Source organism: Engystomops pustulosus, chromosome 2 (assembly GCF_040894005.1).
Source record: "Engystomops pustulosus chromosome 2, aEngPut4.maternal, whole genome shotgun sequence".
In the NCBI taxonomy this organism is placed as follows: Eukaryota; Metazoa; Chordata; class Amphibia; order Anura; family Leptodactylidae; genus Engystomops; species Engystomops pustulosus.
In genome coordinates, this window is record NC_092412.1 from 123,513,047 (window position 1) to 123,537,093 (window position 24,047).

Genomic DNA, 24,047 nt, shown 5'->3' on the forward strand with positions numbered 1-24,047 from the left:
AAAAGAATTATCTCAAAGGCAGAGATACTCAAAAAGTGCTTAGTTTTGCCCCATTCCTATGAGTATCTATGCCTTTAAGTTAATTATTAATGTATTTGGCTACTAATTAGTTTGTATTCTATTTCTGGTGATTTACAGTTTGCTGTGCTACTGCTGCCCAAGAACAGCAGGATAAAATGACCAGCCTCCGTCTGGGGAAATATATGGCCTGGATGAATTATATTCATTTGTAGTAGCATTTACTTGGATGGCACCACGTGTGAGAACTATTGCCTTTTTTTTTCTTTTTGAAAGACAGGGGCATAGGAAACCTAAAAAAGAGCAGATCCTGTCAGAGGAGACACAAACCAGTATGTCAGGGTACTTGGTTTAAAATCCTTCACCCTGGTGGTAAATGTGCATTTCTCAAAAAATGAATTTGATCCATACATGCCAAACATGTAGCACAATCCACTTGAGAGTTTCCGAGATTGCTTCAGTTCTTGACTTGATAAAGTGAGATTGATCCAAATGAACTGCATTCTTGCTGGTTTATTAAATTAATTCAACACTGATCCAACACATTCATAAGTTTTTTGGACTGTGGGATCTGTTGCGGGTACTTGCTATTTTGATGCAGTTGCTGCTTTGTTGGACACTTGTAGGGAATTCTTTAAGTTATGTCTATGAAAAGCAACCCATCTGCTCCCTGTGATCACTTTACAGGGGTGGGAGTTAACGCAGATCCCCAAGATGCAGTGGCTGCTGCCACCTAAGGGACCTAACATCCATGAACCTGCAGTTATGGCAGGAGCTCAAATGTCAGTTAATAAATATCTGCATTCCCTCACTATCATGATCCAGTTTATATTAAAAACATGGAAACTTTCTTCTGATATACTCGCATCAGTGTTATTATTTCTATTTTTTGTTTCGGCTAAAAAATGGAAGTGTAACTGAATACATACAAATGGATGACAAAAGAAGAAACTGAAAATCAATGGAAGTGAAATTTTGACAGATCCATTTAATTTCTTAAGAAAATAATGTAAATCATTACAGTGATGCAAACTGGCCATAAACAAGTACATAAGCATTGACTAGTAATGCAGTCACCACATTGCCCAGATAGGGATTTTTTTTGCTAAGTTTTAGCATAATCTTCACTACTTAAAATAAGGAGTATCTGGTGACAAGCTCAACATGTAAATAAAAGTGAGGTAACATTCAAGATGAAAATTGTTCACAAAAAAAGCCATAACAAAAGTTGTGTAGAGGCATGACTACCACTCTTTTTTGTTTTTAAAAATGTTTGAGCTATTTTTGCATGAATGCTTTGTAGGTCATTTTCATGAATGGCTGAATTCCCGGTTCTTATGTATTTCTTTGTGATTTTTGACAAATACATAGATTTAAATCTATAAGATTTTTATTTGTAAAATTAAAAAAGACTCCTTTTATTAAAAAGAATTGTTTCACCACAGTCAGTAAAGGGCGACATAAAAAAAATACCAATGGGAAAATACCATATTTTGTTCTTGCTGAACTGCAGTAATCCCCATCAGTGTTTTGTACAGTGATGTGGTATTTACATGTGTGCACACAGTAAATTGGCTAATGAGCAATTTACATATAAATAGCCTCAGCATATCTCTGTTATGGAGGAAGTTGTCATGCTTAACACGAGCGCTGATAAGAACATGAGTGTGGAGACACAGACTCGCAGAAAACTAGCTAGGAGGCCATCAGCTTGGTCACACTTTGCTGTATTTAATTAGATACTATTTTAGCAGCAGCGACAGACAGGTCAGTTATAACACGTGTGACATGCGTTGCAAATAAAAGGAATTTCATAGTGTGTTTGGGAAATGCCCCAAGGGACACCCGATAACATCACAATATGAGATCTCTGATTGATTTGACACCTTGTCATTGATTAACATCGCAGTGCATTAGCATTCATTTCAGTCCAAGCAACAACATTACTTGCTAATATGATTTTCGATTAGGTTGGCATAAAAAGCCAGCTAATGAGATGAGATTGAAGAAGGCTTTGATGTGAGCAGACTAGGCTGATCCACTATCATTTGCTTGCATATATTTTTGTAATATTTCTTGTATCTTCCACACTTCAGTTGAATATTAATATTATTTTACAGTGTCTTGAAACAGAATTGCATTTAAAGTTTGTAGATCTCTCTGATCTTGCTTTTGCCTGGAGTGTTTCAGAGCTGGGTGTATTTGATGTTGTTGCTCAATTAACCCTATCACCTCTAGTCATCTTCATCTAAGCATGTTAGAAAGTGTATCTGATATCTGTGAAATGTTTATCTAATTATCAGTAAACCTGTATTACTTATTCATAGACATTTCATTCACTTCTCTATGTTTCTGGGATGATTCTGCAGTTTACACAAGTATGTATTTTCTCTGTTCTACTTAATTCAAACATATTCAAAAATTTTCTAAAACTTCACAAGTTCTCTGGAATGTATGAACCAAGAAACAGGTTAAAACAGTACAAACATGACCTAAAATCAAAATTATCATAGATCAATCGGCAGGCCAGTCACATTCCTTAAACTAAATCTCCTTAGTGTAGTTGCTATATTCAGTATTCATCACAATTACCCTTGCACCCTTACATGCTTATAGATTTGTGTCTGATCTCATGTTATGTAGTTTATGTAGACTAGCCAAATGTATAAAATGTGTCTAAACCATTGTAAAAAGTTTTTTCTTATCCTTTTTGTTACTCACATTTCCACTGTAGAAGTTCTTGTGAGCGGCATCCTCATGTCCTCAATGTGTATTCATACGTGAATTTAGATTTTCAATTTTGTTAGTGTTTGATATGAAATGTTTTTGAGTTACAGAATATGTAAATATAATTATTGTACAATAAATTTTTTTCAGATGAAACATTGACAACCAAGGCTAGTTGTGCAAAAAGTATGCTCAAAGCAAACAATTTCGAATCAAGAGAAAGTATGAAAATATGAACATCCAACTGATACCAACTAGAACTGATAAGGTTTTGTTACGCAAAACTATGCCCTCAGGGCCTATGCCTCCTGATGTACCCACTGTGAAGGGGGGGTGGCTACTATATGCCCGCATATGATAAATTCCCCCAATGAGTTTTATTGGAATCATTGTCTAGGTTTACTGTTCTTGTCATTACTTTGTTGTTTTGTTGTTGAATCAAGTAGATGTAAGTTACTTTCTTAGGATTTTATTGCCATAAATCTGTGAGCTTTGCTCCAGAGCTGCTTTGCTTATACGCTTCCTAAGAGGATTACAACTGCTAAAGCACAACCGCACTGACAGATACACAAGACTGGCAGTCCAACTAGCACATGAGGATTACCTAAACATCATCTTGCTTTTACACATTCTCCCTCTTTCTGTTAGTCACCATCAAACTGGCTCCTGTCACATCACGTCTCCTTTATCCTTCCTAGATTTCGCACTCATATCCCTCCCTTTCTCTCATTCCATCTTAATGTACCTGCTCTAGGGAAACTTGAAGATCAGAAGTTACAATACCAAAAAAACTGAGGCTTGAGGGCACAGCTAGAGAATTTATAATGTATGCATGTCATTTACATTGATAATGTGGCACCATGGCTCCAAGAAATTAATGTAGTTCCTATGGCAATTAAAGAGCACAATTATCATCAAGAAATAACGCCCAAGGAATCCAAAGCATGCAATTGATGTCTTCCATAAAATCTTACAGAACTTCCAAGTGATGTCTATTTCCATTTGAAAAGTATAACATTGCTATACTCATTGAGATATCATTTAAAACATTGCAATACATATCTCATTAAGGAAAATACATCAAACTTGTAGGCACATTTCTCAGGATTTCACTGCATGCTAATGTATGGTAATTTTAGTTTTGCTCTTATGCTGTAGCACTGGGTGAATGGTGTACAGTCCATAATGTCCAAATCAGATATATACCATTTGACAAAAATATCAACAATTTCAGCTGATTGTAGAAATCATTCTTTCTTTTCAGGGCATTTCTTATATTCATACTCTTAATACAGCATCACCTTTTTATGCCAGCACGGTGCAACCCTTAACAATGCCTAATTGCCAAGGACACATTTTATGTATTTATTATATTATACTCGTGCTGTGACATTCTTTGTCTGTAAAGTACAGCTGATGCTGCCCTGATTGTGTCATTGTGTTTCCCTCTAAAATTGTTAACATGAAATCTGGTTTATATTTTCCGGCTACCTTGAATGTGTTTGCACGACAGTCATCTATCTCCTGCAAACTTTGGTTTCTCTTATAAGATCCTCTTGATCTTGATGTTTGGAAGCTCCTGGTTATCCTGTTATTCTGTTCTCTGTTTCCTGGTATTTTGACCTGTATTTGGACTATCCTTCTGCCTTGCAGTTTTGTAATGCACTTGTCCTTTTGGTGTTGACCCAGCTCTGGAGACTATTCTTCTGTTTTTGTATTGTCTTGTCTTCTAGTTTTGCACTTTGGAACATGGAGGTAATGTCTTCTAGCAGTCCTTTACTAGTAGGGAAAAGTGAGGTAATAGTCAGGGAAATTAATTACTATGCAGAACGCACTTAGGGGTTCCCCCTGGCCAATCACAGATATGTAATCTTTTGGTCGAACTTAAAGTTTAGGTCCCCCTCACCTCTAGTTGCAAGGCCAGACAAGTTTTCTGTAGATTTTTGTCATAACTCTTAAAGGTATAAACATATTATTAATATAAAATTGCTGAGCAACATTTATTATTAGTGAGGCAAACTTCACATAGAGTAGTGTGCAGAGTCCACAGCTTTATTGAAGAACAGCACACGGTCTTCATTAATCTAGCACACCCTGCACACACGCAAATTCTTAAACTGAATGCACCAGTTTTTTGGTGAACTCAGTTTAACAAGTCTGCATCACAATTATGTGGGACTTCCAACATAAATGTGGCGCCCGGTGTGCACAGTGCACGTGTATTTATGTGAAATCTACACCAGAATAGTGGTGCTGATTATTTCATAATTGTGACCCAGTGGGGCAGATTTATCAAGCTGTCTAAAAGTCAGAATATTCTTAGTTGCCCATGGCAAACAATCACAGCTTCCCTTTAAAATATTCATGAGCACTGGTAAAATGAAAGCTGAGCTGTAATTGGTTGTCATTGGCAATTAAGAGTATTCTGACTTTTAGACAGCTTGATAAATCTGCCCCATTGTGTTTCAAAAGTGCTAATTGGAATATATTTTCGTAACCTGAGACATATCATAAAACTCCTGCTTCACAATGGAAAATCTGTTACAGGGAAAAATCATGCTTATTAATCCAGCAGCCCTTATTCATCCCCTTTCTTCAATCTTTATATGCTGGACATGTCTCATCTCTTATTACTTAATATGTTATTATTTTCTACTCATAATTAAACACTTATCCTATTACTCTGTCCCATTGCCATAAGATTACATGTCTTTTCTCCTATTTATCTATTTCATTATTTGTCAAACAACGATGTCCTTAAGTAGGCAAAATTGGGTTTCTCTAATGTTATTTATACAAGCTGTGAAAATAAAGCAATTGCCAGATGTTTCCCCATATTAAATGTTTCTCACACTAAATCCCTATTGATCTTAAAACAAAATATCATATTGAACCTAAGAAAATATATTCAGATGGGTTCTTCCTTACCTTGGTCGAACATCTCCAGATATTTGTGTTACGAGGTCAATGTCTTTTTAAGACAACATGAATTTGCTATATTGGGGAGCTTTATGATAGCATACAGACAGTTTTCTGGAAAAAAAAAACTCACTTTCTTGATATCTCAGAGGATTCTGTGTTTACTGCACTATTGATAAATATCCCCAATTACAGTATATTACGGAAAATTCTAACACTGCAAGTCCCGTATAATGTATAGATGTAGAACATGTTTCATCCGGACGTTGGGCTAGAAACATCCTCCTAGTAATAATTCTCAGGGAGATTTCGGATGGGTGCTTTCTCATTATAGTATAATAGGACTTTGGAATATAAATAGTTGTTCTTTCTTTAGTTATAAATGATGCAGGCACTGTAAATGGTAGGTTCCCATTTTAAATTGCTCACAAAGTATTTCTGTGAAGGCGTGACAAGCATTTTCTGGCAATGGAAAAACATCCAGAAAGTATAAAATATATTCCTATTGAAGTTATGTGCTAGTGAATTAAAACAAACATTATAGTTCACTGATATGTAGAATTTCACCAATTGATTAAGGGAGTTGTAATTTTGGGTCGATGAGGGCTATTTCTTTTTTGCCTCTTATTCTTGTATATTAAATGGTCATTTTTAAAACTATACGCTTTTTGTGGACGTTCCTGTACGTCCTGTAGCGGAGGGGGGAAGTAGGAAGCTGGCTCACAGGATGAGCCCTCTTCATACTCAGGGGGTGTTTGCTGCACAATGGAGTAAACACCCGTCGCTAACACCCGGGGCATATAGTCCTCAAAATGGTAGCATTGAAAATTTTATCAAAAGTCATAAAAAATTACACCACCAACAGCTCTGTACACAAAAGTATGAAAAAATTATTAGCGCCAGAAAATGGCAAAATGTAAAAAAAAATATTTGTACAGGAGGTTTGAATTTTTGTAAATGTATGAAAACATTATAAAACCTATACAAATGTGTTATCCCCATGATCACACCAACTCAAAGAATAAAGTAAACTTGTAATTTCTGAAAGCCGTAAAATCCAAGCCCACAAGAAAACGGCGCAAATGCGTTTTTTCACCAATTTCACTGCATTTGGAATTTTTTCCCACTTCCCAGTACACAACATGGGATATTAAATACCATCATTATGAAGTGCAATTTGTTATGCAGAAAACAAGCTGCCACAGAGCTCTTTACGTGTAAAAAAAAGACTTATAGATTTTTGATGGTGGGGAGTGAAAAATGGAAATGAAAAAACAAAAAAGGGCCAGGTCTTTAAAGGGTTAATAAAGGAGCCAGCTGTTTTTATGGAGCCGGATGTTTAAATCCTTTTTCTATAGTGATTTAACCCTCTAACACATTAAAATATATTCACTTTTTATTTTGCTACTACTATATTTTAAACTTTATTCTGATGTTGGTGCGTGGTTTCGGATACAGACAGTATTTTTGTATTTTTCTCTATACAGATTGGATACAGGGATTAACAAAACAAGGTGCAGGTGTATTTTCTGTGACAATTCCGAAGCCTTTTTTTTTGTTCAATAACGAATTCCATTTCTTTTACATTTGTTAAACAGATGTATTGATGCAAACAAAAAAAAGTTGAATGTATCCTCAATTTTTATGGATGATAAGCAAGCCACTTTGACTTCCAATCATCAATGCATGAAGCAGCCTGAATTTCACAATATATTCAAAAGGTTCTCTCAAGCAAAGCAAAATCATCATGAAGCGTGGCAAATCATCCAAGCCAGATTCCTGGGATTGCAAATGTAAGTTTAGAATAATCAATATTTTTTTTTCTAAAACAATGGTTTATTTATAATGCACTGTACTGTACAATAATGCTTTTATATTTTTTTTATATTTAAATTACATCATTGCCTTCATAGACTGTAAGCTCTTATGATCAGTGCCATATTGCTTTTGTTTCAATTGACGACTAGTTTACATGGTGTCTAATCTTTTCTGTATATGTGCTCAATAATTTGTAAGGTGCTTTGAATTGCACTAATAAGGGACGTATTTATTAAAATAGATTTATTATTTTATGGGCAAAGCTATAGGGAATGGGATTGGCATAAAGTTTAAACTTTTTTTACATTCAGTTTCTGGAAATAGGATAAGAATTGCATAGAGGAAATTTGTCATTTTTTGCAGGCTTAGATAATAAGGCTTTTTCACATTTATTTCTTTTAGAGGGTTGCAGGAGGCTTCCCCAAAGAGTTCACAGTTCAGGTCAGGTAGAACAGGCCTTGGCAGCAAATTATTCCAAAAACAGTAATTGGAGCTAAATTTCCAGTTGTTTTTTCACATATAGCCATGGTTTTCATAGTCGTGAGGTCATGTAAATAAAATATGCTAAAGGATATTTGTTAAAGAACATTTTTAACACAAAGAAAAGCAGAGGAGCTTCTTTTTATTTTTTTTTCTAATATCTATTATACATCTTTTCATATGTGCCATTTTGCTGTGTCTGCCACATACTTTCACCATGTTTTTTCAGTTTTTTAATTTAAAAATAACTAATCCCATGTCAGAATACAAATTCTATAATATTGTGTTTAATAACAAGAAATAAAATGTTTATATGTGTAATTACACATAACACAATGCAGCAGAAAATCAAAAAAAGTGACGAAAGACAGTGAGAAATGTGACCTTACTATAAAACATCCATCAGTGTCTTAAAAAGCTGAAGGCAACAGCTGCAGTTGCCATACCCAGGCACTATATTTGCATTTGATTACCCACAATGCAATGCTTAGCTGTTTGTCATGTGTTAAATAGATTCATGTTTTTTTCTTGCAGGAAAAAATGTAAGTTGCTGGCAGTAGGGGTAACAGAAACATGAAGAATTACTAGCAGAAAAGTGAGAAAATGGTTGTCCATGCAGATCTTCAGGCACAGAAAGCTACTTATTGCTTTTCTGTTCCTGGAGATTCTGTGCCGGGCAATAAATGCATTTACAATAAACCTCAGATTCAGATGTAGCTGACAGCAATTTCTAACTTCAGGAAAGCTAAATGTTTCTTGAAAGTTGTTTTTTATAATTATTTTGCAGCGAATTTAGCCCTGGCTAACACGTCAGGCTGACAGTGATGGAAATTGAAGCCCCCTGTTTATCTGAAGAACATCTCATAAATAAAACATAGAGGACTCATCTCTTTCCCTGTAATCCACAATTTTAATGCAACCCGACAGAAAAGCAAGGCTGCTTAAAAAGATGGTTTCCAAACACCCTTAAACTTTACTTTCCTCTCATATTGTCTCGTATTTAGGAAGATAGATGCATATCTGCTTCCTAGAAATTGGTTATGTGACTTATCTTTGTAAAAGGACACTTTAGGTTTCATTTGTGCATCAGTAAGAAATCACATTTGTAGATGGCAATCCACTTATGGCCTAAAAATGACTTGTACACACAGTACTCACGTCTCATCAGACTCATAAATACACAATATATACTAGCAATCCCATGTCACATCTTCTAAATATCTGCATGACAGTAAAAGCTGCTCTCTGATCAGCAGCTGTTATATTGTGGTCATTGTCACTGGGCTAATCATATGCAATATGTTATTACCTATTGGGGGGAATTAATCATTGTCTTTTTTGTCTATGGTTGGCGTTGTTTTGGAGCAGTTGTGGTGCAAGTGCTGTTTTGCAACTTTCCATTGTACCAAATGAACATAGGACAGTGCAAAGTCACTTTAAAATGTGCCATGTTTTAATGCCGGTCGTTACCCCCTGTGATATCATAAGAGGATGGCGATAGGTCCATAGCTATCACTAGGAGGTCTGTCACTGCCATACAGTTGTGTGATTAGAAAACAACAATCTTTCACCGCATCCACGCCTTTACCAGCTTCACTTTGTATTCAAAACAGAGATAATGTGCAAGTATTAGTCCAGGTCACACAATACCTTTTACACTCTGTCTTCAAAAAGGAGTTGGATAAATGTCCTCTCATCTACTCGTCTCCCCGGGTTGGCGTTTCGCCGGCTGTAGTCGTGGATGGAACACTCGGATGGCAGCTAATTCTGGATGCACGAGTCCGGTCTTCCGACTGGAAACCTGTACCTCCTCACTGTTGGTTCCACTAGTCCCAGAGTGACCCAGGCTCTGTTCCAATGGAAGAAACGAGACGCAATACTGCAACAGGTTTTTCTATTTGAATTATAAAATAGTTTAATCGATCTACTTACAAAACATAAAGTTAAAAAGGCCTTCAATATTATAAAATCGCACGTTCGGTCCTCCTTGCCCGACTCAGAGTTTCGCCTTCACTGCTTCTTCCGGGGCTTACCGACGTGCGTGCATTATTAACTATTTATAGCAATTAGTCTATCCCAGAGTTAACAGTGTTAACAGTTGTGTGATTAGACCGATAGGGCTGAAGTACCTTAAGGGCTCAAAATAATAGTAAAAAAATAAAATAAAGTGTGCTGTTGTATGATAGAAGCCCCACCCCTCTGGCACCGCTGGATAAATCAAGAGGATTAGGCCTGCCATCAAAACTATGCCATCTGCTATCTGGTGTATATTTGCTCAAAAAACATGCAAACATCTAAGCTGAACATTTACATGGTCTACGTAGTGCACAGTGGTGGCACACTCTGCCACTGGACCCACTCCCTCACGCCCCTCCATACCCACTTGAAAATAATAACAATTACTGGTGTTTTACAAGTAACTATGTATTACATGGCTTTGATGGCATTTTTATGGCATATTAGCACTGATAAATGTCCCCCATGATGTTTTTGTGAATTTTTGGGATAAAAAAGTCACAGAAATCTAAGATAAATCTCCCCATATAGGCATACACAGTACAATATCAAGTTATAGACCTTTTACTTCTTCAACATTAAGTTCCTGGGAGAGGGATGAAATGGGTACCTAAGATGACACTAAGTTTGAATTGAATGTTAACAAAAAGATAAAAGTTGATTGACAAACAGGTAACAATCTTCCCTGTGAGCCAAAGATGATATCCCTTTTTTCTATCATCCCATTGAAATCATCTTTGAGGTGCCTTTAGGAGTAATTTTGATAATTTAATAGGTGATTGACATTGTGGAACTGGTTTTCCCTTCATATTCAAATTCAGTTCATGTTTCCTGTTAAATTAACAAAACTGCACCAAAAACCACATCAAAACTGATTGTGATGCAGTTGTAACTGCATCATGTGACCGCACCTGCAGGCGCTGTTTCTCCTGAGTTAATTCCATGGCACGCAGGTGAAAGTGGCCAGCGCCATTCTGCCCATGGTGAAGGAGGAAGGGTGCCCATCCACAAGCGCTACAGCCAGTCTACAGAGAAACTGAGAACTGATGACTCCCCTGCTAGAAAGTAACTAAGTCACTAGTATCCAGAAGATATATAAGCCACATGAATGAGGATCAGACAAGTTTCCTACCTTACCTGTGTTGGTAAGATCTGTTGGTAAGGGTCGTTGCAAGTTGGAACAATGTAAATCTGGGACTGCATCTATAAGAGAAAGCACAGTTATTACAAGAGGACATAGATAAGATTCCCTGAGTATATATGTAATTCTTTTATTTTTGTTAATCAATTGCATTATTTGAAAGTGAAAACCAGATTTGATTTAGAATGAGTTATGGGAGTTTGTTCGCAAAACAAGCCAGGAAAATTCTTGGCTCGGCATGTAAAACAAAGGCAGACTAAACAAAGAAAAGCTTATCTTATTACTAAAAACCAACAGAACATAATAAACCCTCATGAAAATGCATCACAATTTAGGGATTATTACCATATATTATAAAACATCAGAAATGATAAGGCACAATCTATTTCAGTAAACCAAATCCCTATATAACAAATTACAACTTCCAATATAAAATGTAACCCCCTAATAAAGGAAACATTATTGTATTCAGTATTTTTTAAACTTGGCACAATCACAACCCCGAAGAAACCTGAAAAAGAACCCACAGAAAACTTGTCCATAATGTTGGGTATCATTATCAGATCTATGCAAAGGTTTAGCATTCGGACTGATTGACATACTCCCAAAGTTGATAGCAGCTGTAGTACCCAATGCTGTACCCATGTTGTCTAGTTAAAACTTCTCTAAAAAAAAGTTTTAATTGTGACAACGTATGGTTGTGCCCTTGGTGGATGAATCAGGATGCTCTGGCCTCCTGATAAATGCCAGTGGGTGGCAATGATGCACTGTGCCGGTGGAGAACTTCTACTCTAGGTCCAGCTTGGCATTGAATTGGTCCATAGCTTGCACCTGAATGGTGCACAGAGCTGTCAGATCCGCCCTATTCACACCCCTCCACACCCATTTAGTGTGGGGTTGGTGTAAGGGGGAAATACACACGATTTCGGGAATTGCTCCTATTTCAGGGTTTGTACATTAGAAAACTGGCCCACGGGCCCTGATAAATGTGGCCAAAAAAAAGTTTTTAGCTGCAGATATGCGTCACGGCATTTGCATATGGAAAATCCATAGGGAGAATGTATTAATACTAGAATTTTGCATACTGGCCTGGATCTACTAAGGGGCCTTTATGCCATGTCAGAACTGTTTAGACCAGGTCTGATTGTAGTTATAAGGGGAGCTTTATCAGAAGAGAGCAGAACTGTTCTAGTTACCCATGACAACTAGTAGGAGGGCAGCTTTTATTTTATTAACTGCTCTGGGAAAATTAAGGCTGAGCTCTGATTGCTTGTCATGAGCTAATGAAACACTCATGGGCAAGGGACCAAAAGGCAGACTTCCATTTGTGTTTTTTTTCACATAAGTGACTTTTCACTGATCGCATTTAGGCCTATATCTGGACACATACAGAATGGTTTTCTCTTCCTGGCTACAGTGATTTTTCACTGATGCCTTATTGCACCATTTTTCACACTTTTTTCACATTTTTTTCCCACTGATCAAGTACTGTCTTTTTTTGTTCATCATCATTGGATTAGTTGGAGAAAACTGAAGTGTGAAAAACTCCATTGAACAGAATGGTTCAGTAAGACATCAGTGAAGCCAGGGAGAGAAAACCAATCTGTATGTGCCCATAAGCCAGAGTGGCTTCAGTGAAAAAAATTGCCAATGTGAAGCCGCCCTTACAGAAGTCAATGTCAATCCAATGTGATCAAGCATAGTTTTGTAAAAAGAGAAACATCACGCAAATCTTAAGCAGCTCCTAATTGGCAACGCTTTCACAATGTCCTTAAACAACACTGATTTTGATAAATAACCCTGTTACTTTCTGACAGATGTTTTCGTTATAGCAGAAGGGCTTATGAATATTTGAGACCTTTTTGGACATCATGACAAAAAAAAAAAATCCACAACCAAAGTTTGACCTCGCCAGTCCTTCACCCTTCACTCTTCAAAATATGCTGATATGTGCAATACACAACAGTTTGTTTGTTGCCATGCTAACTTCAAATTTGACACAGATAGTATATGTGATTTTTTTTAAGGTTTTCCGATGTGCAGACTTCAGCTAAAGTGATAGAAGTAAATTAAACTATTGAATTACTATATGAATAATATTATCAAAATTCAAGGGCTTTGCCATGAATCAGGCATAAGCACATTTTTCTGTAGTGGGAAAATTATCCATTTCCCTTTTTCTCCTATCAAAACCACAGGCTATATCTCAGTAGCTAATTACAGTTCCCTTCCATCCCAATCAATCAATTGCCGTGGCTCGCAAGCTATCTGCTTAATAAGCATGTAACTGTATAATGTAGAGAAGAGTGAACTTTTCCTTCTGTGTGACACAAAAACAATACTAGTTACTCAAATCCAATACCTTCTCTCATGCCTGCCCTCCCAAACAAAAGCCCAAAGTTGCTTTGATGTGTAAGATCGCATTTTCCTTGCCCTACTTATACCCTTTCCAATCCAAAAATTAATAGATCTATCATTTCCTTTCATGTTTCAGTTCAAATATTCAGCCTCCTTTAAGCAAAATGTTATTAATTATCATTCATTTTGCCTGACCTTTGCAGCTTTTATTTCTCATTTTGTACTTTCTTATTCATGTTAACCTACATGCACTTTCTTATCAGTAGCAGGCCTCCTGATTCCTTTTTGTAATAAATTATGACTTGGCACCCTAATATATTTAATAATCATGTATTGAAATAATTATACAGTATACATGGAGAAGAGAAGCATTACCGTAAATATATTATAAAATATCATTATTTATACAGTTTATACAGTTTTTTCTATTGAGCAGCAGACTGCTTTTACAGTATATTATTGGGAAATCATATACAGTATTATGTGCTAGAACTACTATATATACTAAAACATTATACTATGTAAAAATGATGTACTACAGCATGCATTATATATCTTATTTAACCGGATCATGAAATGGTCAGACATACTGATGCAAAAAGGGCAGCATAAAGTCCTGTATGTGCAGGGTACAGACTTTTCTCAAAGTGTATCAACATATAGAAGAACAGGCTTATGTGTCAAGTCAGATACACAGCAGGCATAATCTACATGGGTTTAGCCCTGTGAATTCACCAGATTTAGCCTCAAAATTCAAAATGACTTGAACTCCCTGTGAATTAGGCTTATTCAGATAAGATGTAAGATTCCACTAGCTTTCAATGGACCAATACTGAAAACACATGTTTTGAGTGAATTTGACCTTTTTACAGAATACATTGCAGACCCTCAATTCCCTCTTTCCTTCATTGCCACAATCTTATTTCTCTGCTTGTATCCCCATGTTAGAATAAGGATTTAGGGCACGCACTCTGATCGGAAATGACAATCTGCCCAGTCAGATGTTCCCTAAAAAAATAAATAGTACCTACACCAGACAAAGTGGTATGAAGGTATGAATATGAGTAAAGGTATGAGTAAAGGTGATTACATATGTAGCGTAATGTTTCTATAGATATCTAGTGTATATAGAGAAGCAAGGATGCATTCCAAGTCTTAGGCCAGGGTATAATCATAATGGGGCACATTTACTTACCCATCCCGTCGCGATCCCCGAGGTGCATTGTCCGACGAGGATTCGGAGCAGCTGCGATCATCCGTCCAATTTCCTGCATGTGTCGCTTTCCCGCTGAGGTTCGCCGGAGTTCACCTTCTTCTTCAAAAGGGGTGGCAGTGTGATCCCGAGACTCCTACAAAGAGAGTCCAGATGGATTTACACACTGGATTGTGTTTCCGCAAAGGGGCTTAATGAGGAACTCGCTTTTACGTGTTTTTATAAAAAATAAGCCATGTAATATTCTGTACACTTTTACATAGTAATTCTGTAGTCATCATATCCTCCACCTTGCTTATCGGTTTTATAACATACATTATTTGTTATTTTTGCTATGTATCACTTTCTTCATCAATTGGTCCTCCTAATGTATTATGTTTTTAGGACCTCATCATGTTAACATTCAGTTTACACTTTCACTAATAGTGTTTGTTTTCTTCTTTTCTTATTACTATCACTTTCACAGACATCTAATTTGATGCTGGTCTCCAAAGTGTGAACTACCGAAAAGTACAGAACATATGGTGTGGATTCTGTGACCTAAAGCTCCCAGACGTGGTCCAGGGTTCATCTCTTTTGATCCCTGTATCCATAAGAAAGAACAGACTCTGCCCTCTTATTCTTTTTTGGGCTGATGATATATACCCAGGGAACTGTACTTATTTTACCAGACTTCTGCTTATCCAAAATGCCACAATTGCCTCCTTCTATTTTGACCTCAAATGCTCCGAATGCCTCCTCTTGTCTGTGTACCAGGCCTTGATATTCTTGTCAGGAATCTGATCGTTGTAATTGTCTATAAAAAAAATATATATTGTTCTAGGATTTTCACACATACTCATGTTTACTATCTACTTTTTATTATCGTTTATGAATTTACAATTAATTATGTCTGTATCTCATGTACCAATTTATACTATTATACAGGGAGGATCTGCCGACTTGTCATTTGCCGCCTGGCATTTCTATTTTTGCTCAACAGCGAACATTATGTTTTGAGAGTATACTTACCACATTGATCTTTATGAGCACTTTCAACTTCCCATACATTTTTCAATACAATTATACGACTTTTTCTGTGTTATTTCTGTTTTATTGTTACCTAATCAGTACAATTGCCAAGTTTGCGTTCTTGATATATCACCTATTTACTGGTTTCATTGTACTTACCTTAGTTCATTTGCACATGCGTTTTTACATGGTTGATTTGAAGCTGAATATTCTGAATTGTTATGGATAGCTTTTTGCACACTGTGCATGTTTTCAAAATCATTTATATTTATTATTCAATAATGGATTTTTTTAGATCTATTCTTATTTGTCTCAGTATTGTTATTCTTGGTCCAAAGCAGGCAAATAGATTTTTTTTTCACATAGTTTCCCAGATTTATGTTTATGTGCATAAATCGGTTTATGTGCAGCTTGCCTGTGTAATGTGCAGGGGGCACCAGATTCATGAATTGTGGCGCACATTCTTCATGAATTTGGCGTTTCCTGCACTGCTTCGACACTCTACATTACTATATTAACAGCTTTCCTTCAGCTTTGATCACTAAAAAGGGAATCTTGTAATAGATCCATGATTGTTATAAGCCTGAGAAAATTTTGTATTTCATATATCCCCTATGATTCAGTTATTGCACTTCAAAGTGAAATCTAGCTGAACATTTCTCCTGCAGACCTATTAAGATCCATCAGGTATCAAAGTCTTATTAATTGCAGAACAGTGGATAAACCTGGCACAGGAGACAAGATCTGACATCAGACACGGCTGCCCAGGAATTGTTCCAAACAAGTTGGCAAAGAAGATGCATTCTGAAGCTTTGCTAAATAAACTAATAGGCTTTTTATTTTTAACTTATATTTTGTCTATATATCTCTCTTCATAATCCAAAAATTTTGTTTATCTCCCAGTAGAGAAAATCATATTGCCAGATTATCATGAATTTACCTGAGAGCACTAGATACTTTAGTGGCCCCATGTCAGCAGCATGTAGAAAACTTCTCTTTAACGCCTTATCTCTCCATGACATATATAAAAAAATGACCCTTTTTTATAGAGACATAGGGTTTGCTGCATATTGCCGCAAAAGCACACAGATTTTTGTTTTTTTTAATCGTTACCCCTTGATTTCATGAGGGGGGGGGGGGTGACGATCTGTTGCTGATCTATTACAATGTGTGATTTTCACATTGTAATACATGTGAAAAATCCACATATACTGTAGTATGGCAGTGTATGAACTTAATACCAAATCTCGAACAAAAATGGGGGAGATAAAGAACAATTTTGAACTATGATGTTATATATCTAACTGGCCATATTGGCTCCTATATCCCCGTAATAACACCAAGTATGGGTCTGATCAACCAGAATATACCGTATATACTTGAGTATAAACCAACCCCAGTATAAGCAAGACCCCTAATATTAACACAAAAAAATGGAAAAACCTTTTGACTCGAGTATAAGCCGAGGGTGGGAAATGCATTGGTCACAGCCCCCAGTATATAGCCTGCCTGCCTGCCCAGTAATAGCCTGCCAGCCCCCCCCAAAGTATATAGCCTGCCAGCCCCCCCAAAGTATATAGCCTGCCACCCCCTGTAGCATATACCCTGCCAGCCCCTGTAGCATATAGCCTGCCAGCTCCTGCAGTATATAGCCTGCCAGCTCCCCCAATATAATGCCTGTAGGAAAAATAGTGTACAGGCAGTCCCCGGGTTACGTACAAGATAGGGTCTGGAGGTTTGTTCTTAAGTTGAATTTGTATGTAAGTCGAAACTGTATATTTTATAATTGTAGATCCAGACAAGAAAAATTTTGGCCCCAGTGACAATTGAAGTTAAAACATTTTTTGCTGTAATGGGACCAAGGATTATCAATAAAGCTTCATTACAGACACCTTACAGCTGATTATTGCAATCTGGGACTATAGTAAAGCATTCAGAAAGCTTCCCCAGACGTCAGAGGGGTCTGTCTGTAACTATGGGTTGTCTGTAAGTCGGGTCTCCTTAAGTAGGGGACCGCCTGTACTCACCTTCTGACGCCCCCCTATTCAGTGATGCTCTGGCATCAGCTCTGTGTTCCCCCGCGCTGTCCGTTGCAGGCATCGTGACGTCAGCCACTTGCTGACATCATAGTGTGTGCCGATGCTGGCGTACACATTAGAATGTCAGCGTTCAGCTGAAATCACAATGCCTGCGATGGATCAGGACACGGAACAGATACCGGTCATGCGATGGATAGAAAAGAACCTGCTGGGAGAACGTTGGAAGTTGAGTACACTTTTTGGAGGTATAGTGGAAACGCACGTCCGGGACATTATTACCCAGGCTACATTGGTGCAATTATTGGAAATATGTGTGATTTGTCATCTATTTTTGATTTAACCTTTGGGAAGAGCATTAGAGTCCTTCATACTACACATATACATTACCTTTCTTGTTAAATAGGATGCCGGCCACTCTGTTCCTTGCCTGTGATCAATTAAGTATTCTTACATACACACACTTTTTGCACTTTATGGAGAATGCTGCATCAGGCGTAACCAACTGTCTGCTTTAGACTGTCTTGCTGCTTTTTAAATGTTTTCTTAAGATTGTTATAATAAAGCTTATTTCATTCTATTTTCTTGATTTTTTTCCCATTGTTGGGATAAAGTAGGTATAACACAGCAGCATATGGTAGAATTAATTAGACAACCTAGGGTAAAATTACACTATAGGGTCTGAAAAATAGTAAAGAAAATGTTAATAAAACCTAAAAGTAAAATCATAAACATGTTAGGTGTCACCGCATCCCAAAATGTCCAGTCACTTAAAATATAATAAGGATGATACCCAGTGTAACACACATTTTGCAACTTAAAAAAATTTACAAAAAGTGATCAACTGGTTGCACAGTCCTCAAAATGGTAGCAATGTAAACGTCAACTAATCTTAGAAAAAATGACACCTTACACAGCTCTGTATACTGAAGTAAGGTATTAGTGTCACAAGATTTTAATTTTTTGAAATATATTTAAACACATATAAATTTAGTATCCTTGTGATTGTACTGACCCAAAGAATAAAGTAAAGGTGTTATTTGGAGAGCACAGTGAAAGTTGTAAAAACCAAGGCCACCAGAAAATGGTCTAAATTGGAATTTTTTTCCTACTTCCCAGTACACGATATGGAATAATACATACCGTAGCTGAGAAGTACAATTTGTTAAGCAGAAATAATCCCTCAGCTATGTGCATGGAAAAATGGAAATGTTATAGATTTTTGAAGCTGGAGAGTGAAAAATGAACAAAAAAGACTGCGTCCTTAAGGGGTTAATCAGTATAACACTTCAATATATAGTATACAAGGATTCAGTGCTAACAGATACAGATGTGCTTTGTTAAAAGCATGTCAGGAAGTAGTGATTTGGGACATCATAGCTTACTGTACTAGGAAGCTCAATGCACAAGTGCTGAGGAAGCATAGGGGAGGGTGAGGCAGTGTAACAGCCTGTAAAGCCACATCACAGAGGGACTTCCCCCAGACTCATTAGCCTCATTGATTTTAGAAGAAATTAGGCGATGGATAACAAATATAAGACCTATCTAGAACAAAACAAGCCATTTTACCTGACTTATATGTGATAATGCATCTTTATTGAAATAACACATATTAAACAGACATTTAAAAACTGCAGGCAGGCTGATTTTGGTTTAAGAGAAACAAGGACACTACAAAAAAAATACAGAATTACGACCAGATGGACTGGGGTGATGCATGGGACTATTTAGAAAATAAAAATGGATGTACAAGACAGCTTGGAAAGTGCATGGTGCATATAAGGACGAATGTCTGTGATACTGCAATTGTAGTTTAATCAGAAAAGTATCAGGTGCTAAGAAAATTCACGGATTGTGTGATTCCCAGATATCGTCCACTGATATTGCACTATTTATTATGTTGCTTGTAAACAGAGACACATGTTCAAGTCTAATCCTGTTGCATAGTAGTGTACCATAACAAATTGCACATGCCCAGTATCATTGCTACATGTCTAAATACATAATACAAAAGGAAGTATATTGCACATACCCATGATCACTTGTCCACCCGCATCTGGTGTAAGAACGTCCCCGACGCGGGTTTCGGCGCAAGCCTTCGTCTGCAGGTGTTGTGTATATGGCAGCACTGGGTTTTTATAATAATCGCGGCCTATGGCGGACACGCCCAGAGACCTGTCCAAAATTAGTGATAAGGTCCGATCGGCACTATTGGGCACACGCCGTCCGAGGAGGACACACCTCCCGCCTGTGTCCCGCCCCATGCACATGACGGTGACGTCACGGTGGGACACGTCATGTGGGCTGCGGATCAGGTGATCGGAGGGTTCCTACATCAGGCGCGTGCGCACCCGAACGGAGAATGACAGGGGGAGGTTGCCACTATATTGCAATAAACTGTGGTAAGAGCAGGAATTGTTGGAGAGCGGGATAGATTATAGCTGTATAGAAGAAGAGGATAATGGGATCAAAGCGGATGAATTGAGTGCACACATGGTCAAATGTAGCGTCCATTAAGTTGTACCAACATGGTTAAATGCACGGACGTACCTATCTTTGTAGTGCATTATTAATAGACACAATTTCATATGTGCATCATAAAGAATATACATGAATATACGTAAAAAATCATACATTAAAAGATAATAATAATGAAATCATAATAAATAAATAATAATAAATTTGTATCGTTGTGTGTTTACAATTGATTGTTTAGTGAACACAGAATGCATCGTATTGTCACAGGAAAATGCATGAAGAATATACCATAGTGAAAGAGGATTTCACAAGAGATAATTAGCAAAAAATCGCATAAAAAAGTTTTGTTATAGTGGCACCGCTTATATATACCTCATGTGCCATGGATGTGTTGCACCTGTATAGTTTATATGAGTAAGATGTGGGTAAAAATTGTGTCAAAACAATACAAATATTGGGGAAATATATAAAGTGTAAATGCAGAGAAAAAATAAGGATACTATGAAGAGTGTTCGTGGGATTAACAGGTAGTGGTAGGTGTGGGTGAGTGCTGGGCAATAATGTGGTACTGAGAAGGTATCGACCGAACATGTGTGACTGCTAGTGTGAATGGTGACTCAAAAGGTGATGAAATAGTTTGCCCAAAATCAAGCTTTAAATAACAATGTGTGACACAGAATACAATGTACGTGTTGTGTCCGCTGTGATGTGAACGGCGGCAACCCAAAGGTTCACATCACAGCGGATGTGTTGCGTCAAAGGTATGTCGACGCACGACAGGCCAATATGAGTATTTTTAAGGTAAATCCCTATGCAGTTTATAACAAAGAAAGATGAGAAAAAAGGCTAAAGTAGGATAAACAGACCCGTGAAAATAAATAGTTTCTACAGTGTTATCATCCATGAGTAAGTCCAAAGGTAGTTATTATTATTTGTAACAAAATTCCGTATGGCCCGTCTCTTTCAAGTCCAATGATATTACGGAGATTGAATATGGAACCTGATAAAAAAATAAAATAGAACAAAATGCAAATGAATACAAATTGATACTTCCTATGTACAAAATACTTCATATTTACAAAAGAGTAATGTGATAAAAACTTGATCCCTATATACAGGTTAAAAAAACAGTGGTGACTGGGTCAGAGGTCAGAGGAAGGGTGCATAGCTCAATGATTCATTTAGGCCCAATGGGCTCAAGGTTTTCAGGGTCCAGATCCATTTGGTCTCACACTGTGCCAGTTTTTGTGCTACCGGGCCTCCCCTGATGTTATTCTTAATGTGGTCAATGCCGCAGACTTGGAGATATTTGGGGTTGCAGTTGTGCCTGTCTCTAAAATGTCTGGCTATTGGGAGTCCATCTGTGCAAAAATCCGAGTCATGAGCTGCCTTGATATCGCAAACATGTTCACGAACCCTGACTTTTAGTTCCCTAGTGGTCAAGCCTATATAGACCAGACCACAGGGACAGGTGGCATGATAAATCACTGCTTTTGTAGTGCATGTGATGGAATGTGTGATTTTATAAGTCTGGGTACCTTGTGAATTCTTAAATGAATCAGTTTGAATGATGTTAGGGCATGCCCTAACACATCGACCGCAGGGCTTACATCCCCATTTGGGGCTTTTTGTGTTTAGGAAGGTACAGTTGTTTTTATTTTCATAATGGATTCTGACTAAAAGGTCCCTCAAGTTTTTGGATCTACTTGTCGCTATGCCAGGGTGTTCCGGGATATATTTCTGTAAGGTGGTGTCAGATCTTAATAGTGGCCAAAAACGGTCCAAAATGTGCTTCATTTGTTTCCACTGAGAATGGTAATTTGTAATAAATCTTACCTTTTGGTCTTCTTTTTGTTTTTTCTCTGGGTAGAGTAACTCAATTCTTGAAGTCTGTTTGGCTCTTTTGTAGGCCTTCCTCAAGGATATATGACTGCCCCCGCCAGGCACCTTAGGCAATAGGTACAGCGTGGGTGTTCTTGGTATTGTTAAAATACCAAGAACACCCACACTGTACCTATTGCCTAAGGTGCACAAAAACTCGGTCAACCCTCCTGGCCGCCTCAGCACATTCTTTAGAGATCACTTTGTTTGTTACTGCTTTGTGAAGCAGCATGTTTAGTTCCTCCACAAATTTGTTTGTCGGGTTAAATGTTAGTTTTTTTATAACATTTCTTATCCCTCAACTGTCGCTGGGCTCCCGCCTCATACATTTGTCTTGGCCATAGTACTATATTCCCCCCCTTGTCTGCCTGTTTTATGATGGTATCCTCCAGCTTAGCCAGTTGTTTTAGTGCCTTGCGCATCCCTGGAGTTAGATTATCGCTGTGTATCTCTTTGGAAATATTCTCAAATTCTGTAGATACCAGTTTCACAAACAGGTCAATGGTGGGACAGGCAGACAAGGTGGGGAACTTACGGGATTTTGGTCGTACACACACCGGTATCTTACCGTGTGTAGATGTCACATCTGCGGATTCTTCTTCCAATTCTTCCAATATGCGTACTGCTTCCTGTTCCATAGTTGTAGAAAAGATATCTTTAGGGTCTTCCACATGAAACCACTTCTTGTGGATCAAAGATCTTGTAAATATATTTAAATCTTTTATCGCTGTGAAGGCATTGAAGCGGGCACAAGGTGAAAATGTTAGTCCCTTTTCCAAAACACGGATTTCATCTACAGATAGTTCATGTTTAGTTAAATTAATTACCTTCAATTGAGCTCCAGTAGTTATACTCCTGGTCTCTGGTTTCCTCTTATTCTCCAATTGATTTTGTGTCATTTTCCTTTTACCACCCCTTTCTTGTGGGCCATGTCCTCTCTGGTGTGTGCATTCTCCAGCACACTAAGTGATGCATTGGAGGAGAAGGAAGATGTGCGACTTGTGGGTCTCCTGTTTGGTCGCATTGGACATACCCTTCGCCATGGGTAGACTTGTTTCTGTTGGAAGTCCCTTAAATCACGTGCATATTTTTTCTTTTTTGCCTCTTGAATCTTTTTCTCCCAATCGGTAAAATCAGACTCCAATTGTTAAAAAAATTTGTTTAGGGATTCTTTCGTCATTATTTCTTGCCAGAGATTGTTTGATTGTCTCAATCTCTGGTTCAATTTCAGTCAGCGTCTTTTTATACATTTCAATGAGAAGTTCCATGAGATCTACAGAGCATTTACTGCATATAGCTTACCATTTGGTGGTCATAGCTTCATCATCAATGGAAAATGAGGGGAACACTTGTATACGTAATCCCCTTGGTATTAGTCCTTGTTGGACGTATTTTTCTAGTGAGGTTTTATTCCACCAGACACGTGTTTTGCGATGTAGAAGATTTTTCAATTGACCCTGAGATATGCACACGTCCCTCTGACACTCCGAGACCAATGTGGTGGGCACGTTCCCAAAAACCTGATCAGCCTGTGCAAGCCAGGATTGTTCCCTGGCACTAAAATCCATTGAGCTGATAGCTCCCTTATCTGTGGATAACACAGCAAGAAATATCAACACTAATAATGCAGCTGCATACATATGGTAGAAAGCATAAGTAATTTCAGTAGGATGGAGTTAGCATTAGTAGAATGTTACGGACAATCTCAAAAGAATAAATCTAACTACATAAAGCGTATACACTACCTCTATAATGTGCTCCAAATCTAGCTTTGCAGTATGGATCGATAACAAATATAAAAAGACACAGTGCCTGGATCTATGAGTGTCGCTGATTTATAATGCTTGCTAGTTTTTAAATAAATTGTAAAATGGAATAAACATTTTATTAAAATATGTTAAAAATATACATTGCATCAGTCCACTGCCTTTCTTTTTAATGGTTTCTGTAG

The 24,047-nt window shown here is 37.5% G+C and overlaps 1 long non-coding RNA gene across 1 annotated transcript; it reads right to left on the reverse strand.

Moving 5' to 3' along the window:
* Positions 1–3,096: 3,096 nt before the first annotated feature.
* Positions 3,097–18,261, reverse strand: LOC140118380 (uncharacterized). The gene is made up of 4 exons (XR_011853186.1): positions 18,128–18,261; positions 11,116–11,181; positions 9,613–9,811; positions 3,097–4,524 (listed from the first exon to the last, which is right to left on the reverse strand). It is a non-coding gene; the product is annotated as an uncharacterized lncRNA (long non-coding RNA).
* Positions 18,262–24,047: the final 5,786 nt, after the last annotated feature.